This window comes from Protopterus annectens, chromosome 8.part0 (genome assembly GCF_019279795.1).
Source record: "Protopterus annectens isolate FY-2018-M chromosome 8.part0, PAN1.0, whole genome shotgun sequence".
NCBI classification, from domain to species: Eukaryota; Metazoa; Chordata; order Ceratodontiformes; family Protopteridae; genus Protopterus; species Protopterus annectens.
In genome coordinates this window covers 862,006,343-862,019,928 of record NC_056741.1, presented here as the reverse complement: position 1 = coordinate 862,019,928, position 13,586 = coordinate 862,006,343, and the positions used below count along the sequence as shown (strand labels likewise).

The window sequence follows — 13,586 nt, the reverse complement described above, 5'->3', positions numbered from 1 at the left end:
ACCCTCCCAGCATTGTTCACATCCTTACATATGCTCAGAAACCTTTTACTTGATGTGTGTGCAGAAATCAGATGTCCTTTCAGGTAATTGAACCTTTTTTGGCCCTGATTCTGGCGTGTTCCAATTCTTAGCTAACGTATTTGATCAGGGACTCAGCTAGTGTTGTATTAAAATTATGTTAGCAGCAATTTCCAGTTTTCATCAAGGGCAAAATTCATCTTCAGTGGCATCTTTAAAGGTTTATAAGACCATTCCCCAAGTTACTTTCTTGCTTCTTGTTAAGACCTCCTTGAAGATAACCTGTAACTCCATGCAACCTTAGTTTTATGGAGGAAAAATGACTTTACCTCCATCTGAATTTTTGAACCAAGCAGATCTTAATTTTTTGTCTTTTTTCTGGTTGCTGCCGCATCTGCCAGTAGGATTTCAGAACTTCCAGTCATTTTCTTCCTGACCTCCTTAGTTCATTGTTCATAATAACTGAATATATTTAAAGTAACAATATGCTGTTTATGCCAAAGATAGCTATAGAAGCAAATGGGAATCACTCTCTTACTCTGACAGCACTTTTCCCTTAGTATTCAGATCACTGGGAATATTTGTTGCACTGTTTAGATGTTTATGAGCTGTTATATTTCATTTTGAACAGAATCTATGATTGTAGAAAAGATGATTAACTTTTTGTCAATAAGACATTAGGCCAAAGTTTCCAAGGACAGCAGTGCAGGTGCTTGTCAGATTATTACTATCTGCTATGACGAATACAATAATACATTCCTAGATATACCAAAAAAGATATTTTGCTAGGGCAGCAGTTACCTCATTAGCCATTTTCAGGAATGCATCCTTTGATGTTATTTGTACTGCAGTGAACAAGGCTTCTCCACACACTTTTGCTGGATGCTACAAGCTGAATGTGGTATCAATGTACAGATCCGCCATTGGTTCTGTCATCATTTAGGGTATCATGTCATGATAGCATTAAAGAGAAGAAACTGATAACTCTGTCCTGTTGTTTAAGTGGTGAGACTGGCTAATGTGAGACATGAAAGTTTTGTAAATAGCATCAAAATAGAACATCACTATTCACCTCTGTCCACTTTGACACACCGTCTCAACTTCGCCCATCCTCTTGTAAACTGCCACAAATCGAGACTGTTGGTAGAATTGCTAGTAGGGCTACATGTAGTAACAAAAAGTCAGTATCTGGATGAAAACTCAGCTTGAAAAGATAGAAAAGTGCATGGGGCTGCACGTAGTATTGAAAAGTGAGTGTTTTGTGGAAAACTCAGTCTGAATAGATGGAGCGGTACAAACTTTTATGCTAGCAATCAAAGGAGTCTGAGCCTCGGAAAGTCTCAGAAAGTCTCATAGGTGCCAAGTGACTAGTGTCTATTGGCAACTATTTCACAGTTGAAGTTGTCAGATAAGGATCCTGAAGATCTAACATTATAGCAAGTATATAACTTTCATTTCCCATCAGTGGTTAAGGGATTACTGCCAAGCATGTATTTCTCTGTATAGCAGACCTTAATGCTGGATATATTCCTAGGCACAGGTGCCATCAGTGCCATACACATGCATTTTGATACACAGCCTAAAATCATTGCAACATTTTTGGGTTCTGATGTACAGTTCTTGTTATGGCAATTTACTTATGTTTGTGTACACATGTGCCTTAATGGCATTATATGCAACAAAGTCTAATAAAACTCTGTGCCACCTGCTGGATTGCCAACTGGCTCTCAGATAGAATGTAGGAAATCAGAAAGACCAGTCACCAGTGGAGTCCCCCAGGGTTCTATGTTGGGACTCCTCATGTTTGGCATCAACTTTTCTGAAGTAAAATCCAATGCCAAAGGGCTCTGGCTGACTAAGTCTGCAGATAACAGCAAACTAGAAGCAGTCATTGAATCCCCAAATGGCTTTGCCATACTGAAGGAAGTTTTGTTCCATATAAATAACTGGTGCCAAAATCATGGACTGAAACTAAATGCCAAATAACATATTATTGTATCCTTTGGAAAGTCATCTATCTCAGGGAAATACCACATTAGCAATGTGCTCCTAAGAGTTGACACAGTTGTTTGGGACTTGTAAACTTATGTGGACAGTAACCTAACTTTTGACCAACGTGTGTCCATTGTTGAATGTTGTAAGAAAGTCCTTCTATATTGCATAGCTTATAAACAATGGGATTGTGTCTAGATCTAGGGATGTCCTTGTCCCCCTTGTGTCTAAATCTAGGGATGTCCTTGTCCCCCTTGTGTCTAGATCTAGGGATGTCCTTGTCCCCCTTTACTTAACCTCATTAAGTCGGCCATTGAATAATATAATGCTCTTTTTTGGCATATGACATCTGTCCAGACTCATGCAACAACTGGAATGCCCACAGAGATACCTTAATAAAAGGATACAAAGCCTAAACAATATATCCTACATAGACTGACTCAAAGCCTTGTCCCTGTACTCAGTATCCAAAGAGGTAACCAGTGTCTGGCATAGGAGGCATCATCTGTCCCATTTACTGCACATCAGCAAGTCAAACAGCATCACAAATACTCAGTTGAAGGATCTAAACCTCTTCTACAACAGAATGGTTTGGAGGAACAGGTATATCTTGATGAGGATGCTACTGCTGTGGAACAGACCCCCATCTACATAAAACAAAGTTTATCCCTGTCCATATTCTTCATCCTTATCAATATTCAAGTGCAGCTTGGATCTATGGATGGAAAACAAAAGATTTACCCCAGGACTTGCCCCCTGTACTAATAATGGACAGAGACAGCTTCTAAATGCTTTAGCCCATGCATGGGTCCCCTTAAATTATCTATGGTATGATCCCAGTTATTTTCATTAGGGGTAATATAAATTATTGATCCTGGGAATGGTGAGGCCAGTCTCTAATCAAATGGGATAGGTTTGTTCAAGCACAAAAGGGGAATTTGCTAGGCTTAAAATGGCTCACAAGGGCAGCTAGCCTAGTACTTACCTATGAACCTAAAACTTAAATTTAGCATCATTGGAACATGTGAATACATACAGAATGAAATGTGCTTAAATGTCCCACTGATGTTAACACTGTATGTGTATATTGTCATGCTCTGTTGATGCCACATGTTTATGTCCTCATGTCCTGTCACTGTTCTGCATGTGACCTTATGTACAGCTGCTGTCAATGCCACATGTATGAGCTCCTTTGCACAGTTGTTATTGCCTCATACATTGACTGCATAAGATATTTCTGTTTTTCCCACATTTGTATGTTCCCATCTGCAGTTGCTGTCTTAAATACTTTGCTTCAAATATACAGTTAAGTGCCACATGCATGTTTCCATGTTATGTTGCTGTGCACATTACATGCAAGTCCCACCACAGCCACCTGCTTCCAGTGCCACATGTGCATTTTTCCATGCTCTGCTGCTGTTGACGCCACAAACATGTGCCACATCTACAGCTGATACCAACACTACATACATACATACATACATATACTCCCATATGCTGTCAGTACTGGCACTTCTTACCTATTAGTTCCATATTCATGGGGTTTCATGTACAGCTGCAGCTGATCCCTCCTGTATGTATTCCTTTGCACAGAAGGGTAGTATGCATTTACTCTTACATACAGAGGCTGCTTGATAACCAAAAGCCATATAGAGGCTGCCTGCTAACCTAGAACTTTCCTTCTATGACTGTTATTTAAATGGATTGGACCCCATTCCACGAATGAATGAATGAATGAATGAATGAATGAATGAATGATGTAATCATGCTTACTGCTTTCATCTAAATTCCATTGTTTGAATCAGGTCTTCGTCAAACTCAAACTGCTAGTGTTACTAATGGATACAGTGTTTCTCTGCCAGCACTCTGGCTGCTAAGAATTAAATTTAAATGTATTTTATTTAACATTTGCAATTCATTTCACTGGAAATAACTTTCAAAAGGGGAATAAAATATACAGTCAAGAGATCTGACATATTGTATGCTGTTTTTGTCTGTGGTTGTATGTCTATCAACTGTATTTGTCAGATTGTCAGAATAGGAAAGTAGGCATTCAGGGGATATAAATATGTCATTAAAAAATCAAAAAATGTTATTAACATCCATGTTGTAATAACATTTCATGGCAAAACTAAATTCTTTAAATATATTGGTCTTGCACATGCTAAGTGGCGTTAGGGGAAACATCTTCTAAAAAATTAGATGGATATTAAAGTTTAATACTTTAAATTCCTACGACCTAAGTGACAACATTGATTTTCTACTTACTAGTAAGATATAAAGATATGTGACATACTTAGAACTCATTATGGTTATTTGTGAGCAGAGCTCTTGCATTTGATAGGCTTACTTTGACATAAATTCAGCAGATTGCTCCTTCTGAACTGTAGTCTGATAAATATTGCATGCTTTTATGAGAAGCATGTTGCATTAATTGGGAACTCTCTAATTGCATTGCCTGACATGCTGATCTATGACTGCTCCCTGTGGAAGAGTCATATGTAGGTCTGAAGTGCCAGAGCTTTATTTGATCAGGCAGATGCCTTAATGATTGGCTTTTGATTTTAACCATTTATATGACTGTAACACTTAATTGAATGTAGTATTTTACTATGACTGTTCTTGCATCATGTGCATAACTTGGGCAGATTATGTTTTTTTATAACATTTATTTTCTAACAGTGTTAGTCTTATTAGACCTCTCATTATATGACCAAACAGTTTACCTAATATTATCTTAATTTTAACACTATGTTGTAGTTCCTTTGGTATGACAGAACACTCATTCGGGAATGCAGATGCCTGAAAACAATTGCTAGGAATAACATATACTTGGTTGCCTTGTAAAACTTTAATACCTTGCACTCTGGGATCAGTAATGCCCTTCAGACTAAATCTAAGTTCAGCAGTGATGTCAAAGATGTGAGAAGTACAGAAGGAAGAGGCAGGTTTGCAGAGCAATAAATCAAACAGAAAGCCTGAGAGCCTGTTGCAGTAAGCTAGACATGGGGCTATACTGGTAAGCAATGTTATACACTGTACAGTGTGGTCTAATGTTTTTACACGTCATCTCTATAACTATACTTAGTCTGTGTTTTATTTGTAGAAGTTTGTGCACCAAGAGTTTCCTCAAATAAGCTTTACTTATATACAACTCATTTCTGTTTTTATTATTTCTGCTGTTGGTCCAATATAAGAAACGACTGATTGCAAATTTAGATTTAGCACATAGTGTACAGTCTGATCTCCTAAATAAAGTCTGTCAGTGGGCAGATTCTCAAATCACTTTCAAAAGTCACAGTTTCTTTAGTTACGCTCTACACTTACACAAGTACCCAATTAATAATAAAAGATGATCCCTAGACCCTCTAGTCTAGCTAAACATTAGACATAACTTATATGACCCCATGCAACACATCTACTGAGCCTTTGTCCTATAGGTTCATAGGTTCATAGGTAGGTACTAGGCTATCGGCCCAAGGGCCTACGTAAGCCTAGCCAACAAGGTTTCCTGGCTTATGCCACCCAAGAAAGTCATTTTCCTGTGCCACTGTTGAGCAGAGACACAGAAGTGATCCCTGGGGTGTATTTCCTATTTCCCATCCACTCATCAAGATGAAGAGTGCTAATGAAGAACTTTGCTTGACATAGATGGGTAGCCTGTTCCAGAGTATGGGAAGTCTCTGGGACCGGAATCTATCCCTCCAGCATGTCCTGTTTATTCTGGTGACAAGGTTTAGGTCCCTAGAGCATATAGCTCAGAGGGACTGGGATTTCTTTAGGTGTAGCATGTCCAACAGCTCTGGGTTTGACATAGCTTTATATGCTAGGCAGAGATCACCTCGGAGTAGGCGATATGCTACGGAGTAAAGCTGGAGTTTTTTGAGACGGTCAGTGTAGGGCATTTCTTTTAGGCCAGTAATCCTCTTTGTGAGGTACTTCTGTGGCCTTTCCAGCTGCTGCAGATGTCTTGTTTGGTACATTCCAAAAGGGGTGTTGTGCGTTGTCTATAATGGGTATAATGAGTGTCAAGTAGAGGGGAACAATGACCTCTGTTTTCCTGGATGAGAACCCTTTTATGATGAGGTGTGCCACACAGAAGGACTTCCTGACTACTGTGGTGATGTGACTATCAAAGGAGAGACTACTGTCCACCTGGGTCCCAAGGTCTCTTATCACACATTCGATGTCAAGTAGATTGCTGCCTATGTGGTAGTTCATGGGTACATAGTTTTTACCAAAGGGGATGACACTGCACTTTTTGGCATTGAGCTTGTGGCCATGGCTCTGACACCAGGCATCTGTCTCAGTGAGGCCCTTCTGTAGGATGTCCACATCATTTGGGGACTTGACTATGGCTCCTAGTTTGCAGTCATCTGTGAACTTCATTAGCCAGAGGCCTTCTGTGTTAGCCTGTACTTCAGAGAAGTAGATACCAAACAGGAGAGGCCCCAGGATGGAACCCTGTGGTACTCCACTTGTCACTGCTTTGAGGTCAGATTTGGAGTCTGCAACTTTTACAGTGTGGGTTCTGTCAGTGAGACAGCTGGCAACCCAGCTTGTGATGTAGGGATTTATATATAGTTTAGTGAGTTTAGCTATAATTTCAGAATGGGGGATGGTGTTGAAAACCTTGGTGTGGTCAAGATAGGCTGTGTGAACCACCTTACCCTCATCTATGGCTTTGGTGACTGCCTCAAAGAAGTCGATCAGGTTCAGGAGGCATGAGCTGCCTTTCACAAATCCGAACTGGGTGGGATCCAGAGTTTGGAGGTTACCAATGTCTTTGTTTATGAGTTCCATGATGATACATTCCATGGCCTTGCAGACCAGGCTCGTCAGGCTAATAGGTCGATAGTTCCCAGGATAAGTGGTGGGTCCCCCTTTATAGAGTGGGATAACTGTTGCTGTGCACCATTCAGTGGGCAAAAAGCCTGATGCGATACTATTATTGGACATGGTGCTTAAGTGGGGAGCCAGTTCGTTCTGAAGTTCATGCAATCGCAGCCTGGGATGTTGTCCGGTCCCATGGATGCTGTGTTTTTGGCTTTAGAGAGTGCAGTTTTTACCTGAGTAGTTGTGATTACAGGGACTCTGCATTGTTCTTGTATAGATATGGGCCATTTAGGGGGTGAGAGGGGGTAAAGTTAGCACTGAACCTATCTGCCAGGATGTTGGCAATATCAGTTGGTTCTGTAATTTTTGTGCCATTGTGCTGTAACTCAGAGCAGATCTGGATGTTGCCATTGAGATTCTTGACATATAGAATGCTTTGTGGTTGTCCTTAGAATTAGTGGTGATTTTGTTTTCATAGCTAGCTTTGGAGGATCTTATAAGGGATCTCAGCTTCTTACTGAGGCTGACCAGGGAGCTCCTCCACTCATCTGATTTTACTCTCTTTTGCAACAGTTTCTTCTTTCTGTTGTACAGTTTGTTTATGGCAGGGGACCACCAGATTGGCTTTCTTTTTTTGGAGGATAGCATCTTGGTTCTGTTTGGGATAGCACGATCCATGCACTCGTGTAAGTGCTTATAGAGTGCATTTGTGTAGGATTCAGCATTTGTAACTGTATTGTCCATCTGCATGGGTGTCATGATGTTCACCACTTCTGTCTTAAGAAGCATGAAGTTGGCTTTGGAGAAAATTTTTACCATGGTTTCCTTAATGGGGGGTGGGGGTGGGATGTGGATATCAAGGGTGATTAGCTTATGGTCGGATCGGACCAATGAGGAGTTGACTTCAGGTGTGGAACACCGGTCACTCATGTTGGTAATGACTAGATCTAGGATATTGTTGCCCCTGGTGGGGGTGTGGATAAGTTGATCCAGGGCATTGGAGTTTATGAATTCCAGAAAGCGTTGAGCTAAGGAGTTGGTACATGAGTAGTTTTCCCAGTTAATGGTGGGGTAGTTGAAGTTGCCCATTATTAGGGTGTTTGGTTGAACCCTAATATTTTCCAGTACATCAAGAAAAGAGGAGTGAATATTATAATAATACCTATTTTTAATTATTTGTATAAAATTGTTATGATATTTCTCTTATATGTTAAAACAATAAACTTGTTTTGAAAAAAAAAAAGAAAAGAGGAGTGGAATCCAGGGGCATGGTGGGGGATCTGTAGCAAGCTACAATTTGGATTGCAGTTTTGCCCAGAGTTAGTTGCACTTGGATAACCTCGGATGCATTATGCTGAGCAACTAGCCTGGAGGTGTGGATATCCTTAATGAAGCTTTACCAGAAAGGCTCATCCAGACTCTGCTACACTTTGCTGTGAAGGAAAGGTTAGTTTGCTTTTATTTGTTGTATTTTGTATTACTTTATTGCCTTTTTATATTTTGAATACTGTCGTTTGTTTTCTTTACCTTGTGTTTTATTTGCATTCTGCTTTAACTGCATATTAAAACTTCAAAAGAGACCACAGCTCTGTCTCTTCTGAGTCAGGCAGAATTTTTTCCCCACCCAAATACCACTGTCTTTCTAGTTGCCTGCCTCTTATGTTAATCTGACCATATATCTCATTTCCTCTCTGCTTTCACTGGCTTGTGTGAGTAATCACAAAATTATCATTTTTGAAATCCCTCCCCTTCAACTATTTAAATTTATTGACCATCCTACTGTATTCCATAGTACCAGAATACAAAAGTGACCACCCCTTTCAATCCATCTTGCTGTTTTAAAAATAGTAACTCTCCACTAAACCTTAACTTTTTAAACAGGTAAAACTTAAGTTACCTACTTTCACATCTAGCTTCGATAGTGCACACTGTAGTGTGCATTTTTTCATCTTACTTTTAAGCATCCCTGTGACTAGCACTTGCTCTAATACCTGCTGGAAAGCACTAGGAAGCCTTAAACTGATACAAGCACTCAGCTTTCCTTGATAATAAGGAGAAATTAATCGTAGGCACTAAATAGCCTATAATTCCAAAGTACCTTGCTAAGGTAAGGGAAAACAGCTCCTGTACTTTACAAAAAAAAAAAAAAAGTGCCAAACCAGGCATGTCCAAGGGTCAGCTTCCGGTGATTTCTCCTGTCCACCTGGTGAATCTGGGCATACTGGGGCAATGCAGCAATTGCCTCATTTACACAGACAACCCTCTCCTCCTACAACCCAACACTACAACCTATGAGAGATGCACTTACATAGCCAAAATGGAAGCAAGCTCTCTCCACCCAAGATTGTGCTAGACAGTCAAGAGTTGAAGGTTAACACCCACACTACACCTCAAGCAACACATAGACCTTCTAAACCCACACCACCAACACCCATATATAGCAACACTAAATCCACATATGCAGAGGCCCTTAACTGTAACCTGCCCAAACAACAAGGACCTCTGAGCTGAAACGTAAAAAAACACCAATCACAACCAAAGTGTCACATAGCTTACAACACCAGTGTGCCACCCAGCAACAGCCCCTAAGGCAAGACAACGTACCTAACACTTTAGTCATAGGTGACTCTAAAGTCCGGCACACTGATGTCCCACTCACCAGGTTGAACAAGGAAAAAATTACAGTCAGCTGCCTGTCGGGTGCCAGGATCCGCCACATAACGAATGCACTCAGGTCACTCCACAACAAATACAAATATGACTTTGTCATTGTCCATGTTGGAGTGAATGACTTGAGATGTACCTCCCTGGACTACATGAAAAGAGACATGGAAGAGCTGTCAGATCATGTGGCCCAGGCAGGTATGACCATAGCCCTGAGTAGCATCCTGCCTTCGCCCAGAATGATACCACAATATAAGGACAAAATGATTGACTTCAACAGTTGGCTAAGCTTCTGATGTCATTCAAAGGGTAACCAATATCTGCCTGCCTGGGACGACATGATCGACAGACCATGGTGCTTTGCCAGAGATGGTCTGCACCTGTCAACCGTGGGATTCAGGTGACTAGCTAAGGCTCTTGCCACCCCTATAGTGCTTTTTTTAGGAAAAGTTCAAAGGACAAAACCACCACCGTAACAGGTACAAACATGCAAAATCTGAAGGTAACGCTACTCAATGCTAGAAGTCTAAACATCAAAATGCACTCTCTCGAGGCACTCCTAAAAATGGAGAACATCGATATCTGTGCAGTAACTGAGACATGGTTCAAGGCTCCAGAGAGAAACCCTGCAATACCAGGCTACAACTCTTACCACACTTTTCGGCCACCAAACCAGGACCGAAACACTAAAGGTGGAGGAGTGTCAATATTCACCAAGGATATTCACACCACCAGGCTAGTTGCCCAATACAATGCATCTGAAATTCTCCAGGTGCAACTAACACTAGGTAAGACTGCAATCCAAACTGTAGCTTGCTACAGATCCCCTACCATACCCCAAGATTCTCACTACACCTTTCTAAACATACTGGAAAATATTAAGATAGAACCAAACACCCTAATACTGGGTGATTTTAACTACCCTGCCATTAATTGGGAAAACTACTCATGTACCAACACCTTTGCCTAACGGTTCTTGGAATTCATAAATTCCAATGCTCTGGATTAACTAATCCATAGTCCCACCAGGGGCTCCAATATCCTAGACCTGGTCATTACCAACATGGGAAATCGATGCTCCACACCTATGGTCATCACCCCCTCATTAGTCAGGTCTGACCATAAGCTAATCGCCCTTAACATCCACATCCCACCCCCACCCCCCAGTAAGGAAACCTCCATAAAAAACTTCTCTAAAGCCAACTTCATGCTACTCAAGTCAGAAGTGACAAACTTCATGACACCCATGCAGACGGGAACTGAAAGTTCAACTGCTGAATCCCACACTAAGGCACTGTATGAGCACAGCCAATCTGGTGGCCCCCTGCCATAAACAAACTTTACAACAAAAGGAAGAAACTGTTGCAGAAAAGAGGAAAATCCCAGGATGCAAAAAACTCCCTTACTAGTCTCAGTAAGAAACTGAGATCCCTTATAAAATCCTCCAAAGCTAGTTACGAAAATAAAATTGTCAAAGATTCCAAAGACAACCACAAGTCATTCTATAAATATGTCAAGAATCTAAATGGCAATGCTCAGATCTGCTCTGAGCTAAAACAGAATAGCATTAAATATACTGATCCCAAGGATATTGCCAATATTCTGGCAGATCGATTCAGTGCCAACTTTACCCCCTCTCACTCCCTAAATGGCCCATCTCAATACCGGAAGATTGCCAAATTCCAGTAATAATGGCCACACAGGTAAATAATACACTCTCCAAAGCTAAGAATACAGCATCCATGGGACCAGATGACATCCCGGGCTGTGTTCTACATGAACTACAATATGAACTGGCACCTCATCTAAGTGTCATGTTTAATCATAGCCTCACCTGAGGTTTCATGCCCGCTGAGTGGCGCAGAGCTACAGTTATCCCACTCCACATGGGGGGATCCAGCTTGAATCCCGGAAACTACCGTCCCATCAGTCTGACAAGCCTTATCTGCAAGGCCATGGAGCGTATTATCATGGAACTTATAAACAAAGACATTGGCAACCTTCAAACACTGGACCCCACCCAGTATGGGTTTGTGAAGGGCCAATCTTGTCTCCTGAACCTGATTGACTTCTTTGAATCAGTCTCCAGAGCCATGGACAAGGGTAAGGTGGTTCACACAGCCTATCTAGACCTTGCCAAGGTCTTTGACACCATCCGCCACTCTGGAATCATAGATAAACTTACTAAGCTGGGCATTAATCCCTACATGACCCAATGGGTTGCTAACTGGCTTACTGATAGAACCTACACTGTAAAAGTAGCCGACTCCAAATGCAGTTCTAGACAAGTGACAAGTGAAGTACCTTAGGGTTCAGTCCTGGGACCTCTCTTGTTTGGCATCTACTTCTCTGAAGTACAAGCCAACACTAAGGGATTCTGGCTAACAAAGTTCGCAGATGACTGCAAACTGGGAGCCATTATTGAATCCCCAAATTATGTGGATACTCTACAAAAGGGCCTTACAGAAACAGATGCTTGGTGCCAGAGCCATGGGCTCAAGCTCAATGCCAAGAAATGTATAGTTATCCCCTTTGGGAAAAAAACATGTACCCATAAATTACCATATAGGTGGCAGTACACTAGACACCGAAAGTGTGATAAGAGACTTAGGGACACATCTATCCAGATAAAAGGAGGTCATTGTCCCACTGTACTCATCCCTCATTAGACCCATTATAGAATACAACATCCCATTTGGTATGTACCTCTCAAGACATCTGCAACAACTGGAAAGGCCACAGAAATACCTCACTAAAAGAATCACAGGCTTAAAGAAGATGCCCTATGCTGACCGCCTTAAAAAACTCCAGCTATACTCTGTCGCATATCGTCTACTCAGAGGTGATCTCTGCTTAACATACAAAGCCATGTCAAACTCAGAGCTGTTGGACATGCTACACTAGTTTGTATACTTAAAGAAATCCTAATCCCTCATTGCCACACACTCCAGGGATCTAAACCTTGTCATCACAATAAACAAAACATGCTGGAGGGATAGGTTCCTGACCCAGAGACTCCCCAGACTCTGGAACAGATTGCCCATACATGTCAAGCAGAGTGCCTCTTTGGCCCTCTTCAAAAGGAACCTTGACGATTGGATGGGAGAAAGGAAATTCACCCCGGGGATCATGTCAGTCACCGTGCTAGACAGGGGTCCAGTGAAGTAAGTAGTGTCGGAAGAAATAGCCAGGGAATTCTTATGGCTAGGCTTGTATAGGCCCTAGGGCTGATAGCCTAGTACCAAACTATGAACCTATGAATATGGACACACTTCCGCCTTTGGTGTTTTGGTCCAGGTTACATGGCCAAAAAGTGTGGTATGAGTTATAGCCTGGCAGTGCAGGGGTGCTCCCTGCAGCCTTGAACCAGGTCTCAGTCACTGCACAGATATCAATGTTCTCCATTTTAAGGAGTGCCTCGAGTGAGTGAATTGTGAGATTTAGACTTCTAGCATTGAGTAGAATTACCCTCAGTTTTTGCTTGCCTGTTCCTGTTACTGTGGTGAATTTGTCATTTGAACCTTGCCTAAAAAAGGCATTATAGGGGAGCAAGAGCCTTAGCCAATATCCAGAATCCCAGGTGCGACAGGTGCAGGCCATCTGTGGCAAAGCATCATGGTTTGTCGACCATGTCATCCCAAGCAGACAGATACTGGGTCCCCTTAGAATGACACCAGAAGCTTAGCCAATTGTTGAAGTCAAACATTTTGTCCTTGTACTGCGGTATCATTCAGGGCGATGGCAGAATGCTACTCAGGGCTAGGGTCATACCTGCCTGGGCTACAAGATCGGAGAGCTATTCCATGTCTCTTTTCATGTAGTCCAGGAAGGTACATCTCAGGTCATGCATGTCAACATGGACAATGACAGAGTCATATTTTGTACTTGTTGTGGAGTGACCTGAGTGCGTGGGTTATGTGGCGGATCCTGGCACCCGACAGGCAGTTGACAATAACCTTCTCCTTGTTTAGCCTGGTGAGTGGGACATCAGTGTGCCTGACTACAGAGTCACCTATGACTAGTGTGTTGGGTACGTTGTTTTGCCTTATTGGCTGTGGTTGAGTGGCACACTGAGT

At 41.7% G+C, this 13,586-nt stretch overlaps 1 protein-coding gene across 1 annotated transcript in view; it reads left to right on the top strand.

Moving 5' to 3' along the window:
* The window catches only part of LOC122808356 (SLIT-ROBO Rho GTPase-activating protein 2C-like), a 369,557-nt gene that overhangs the window by 271,550 nt on the left and 84,421 nt on the right, over window positions 1–13,586 (top strand). The window lies entirely within an intron of this gene.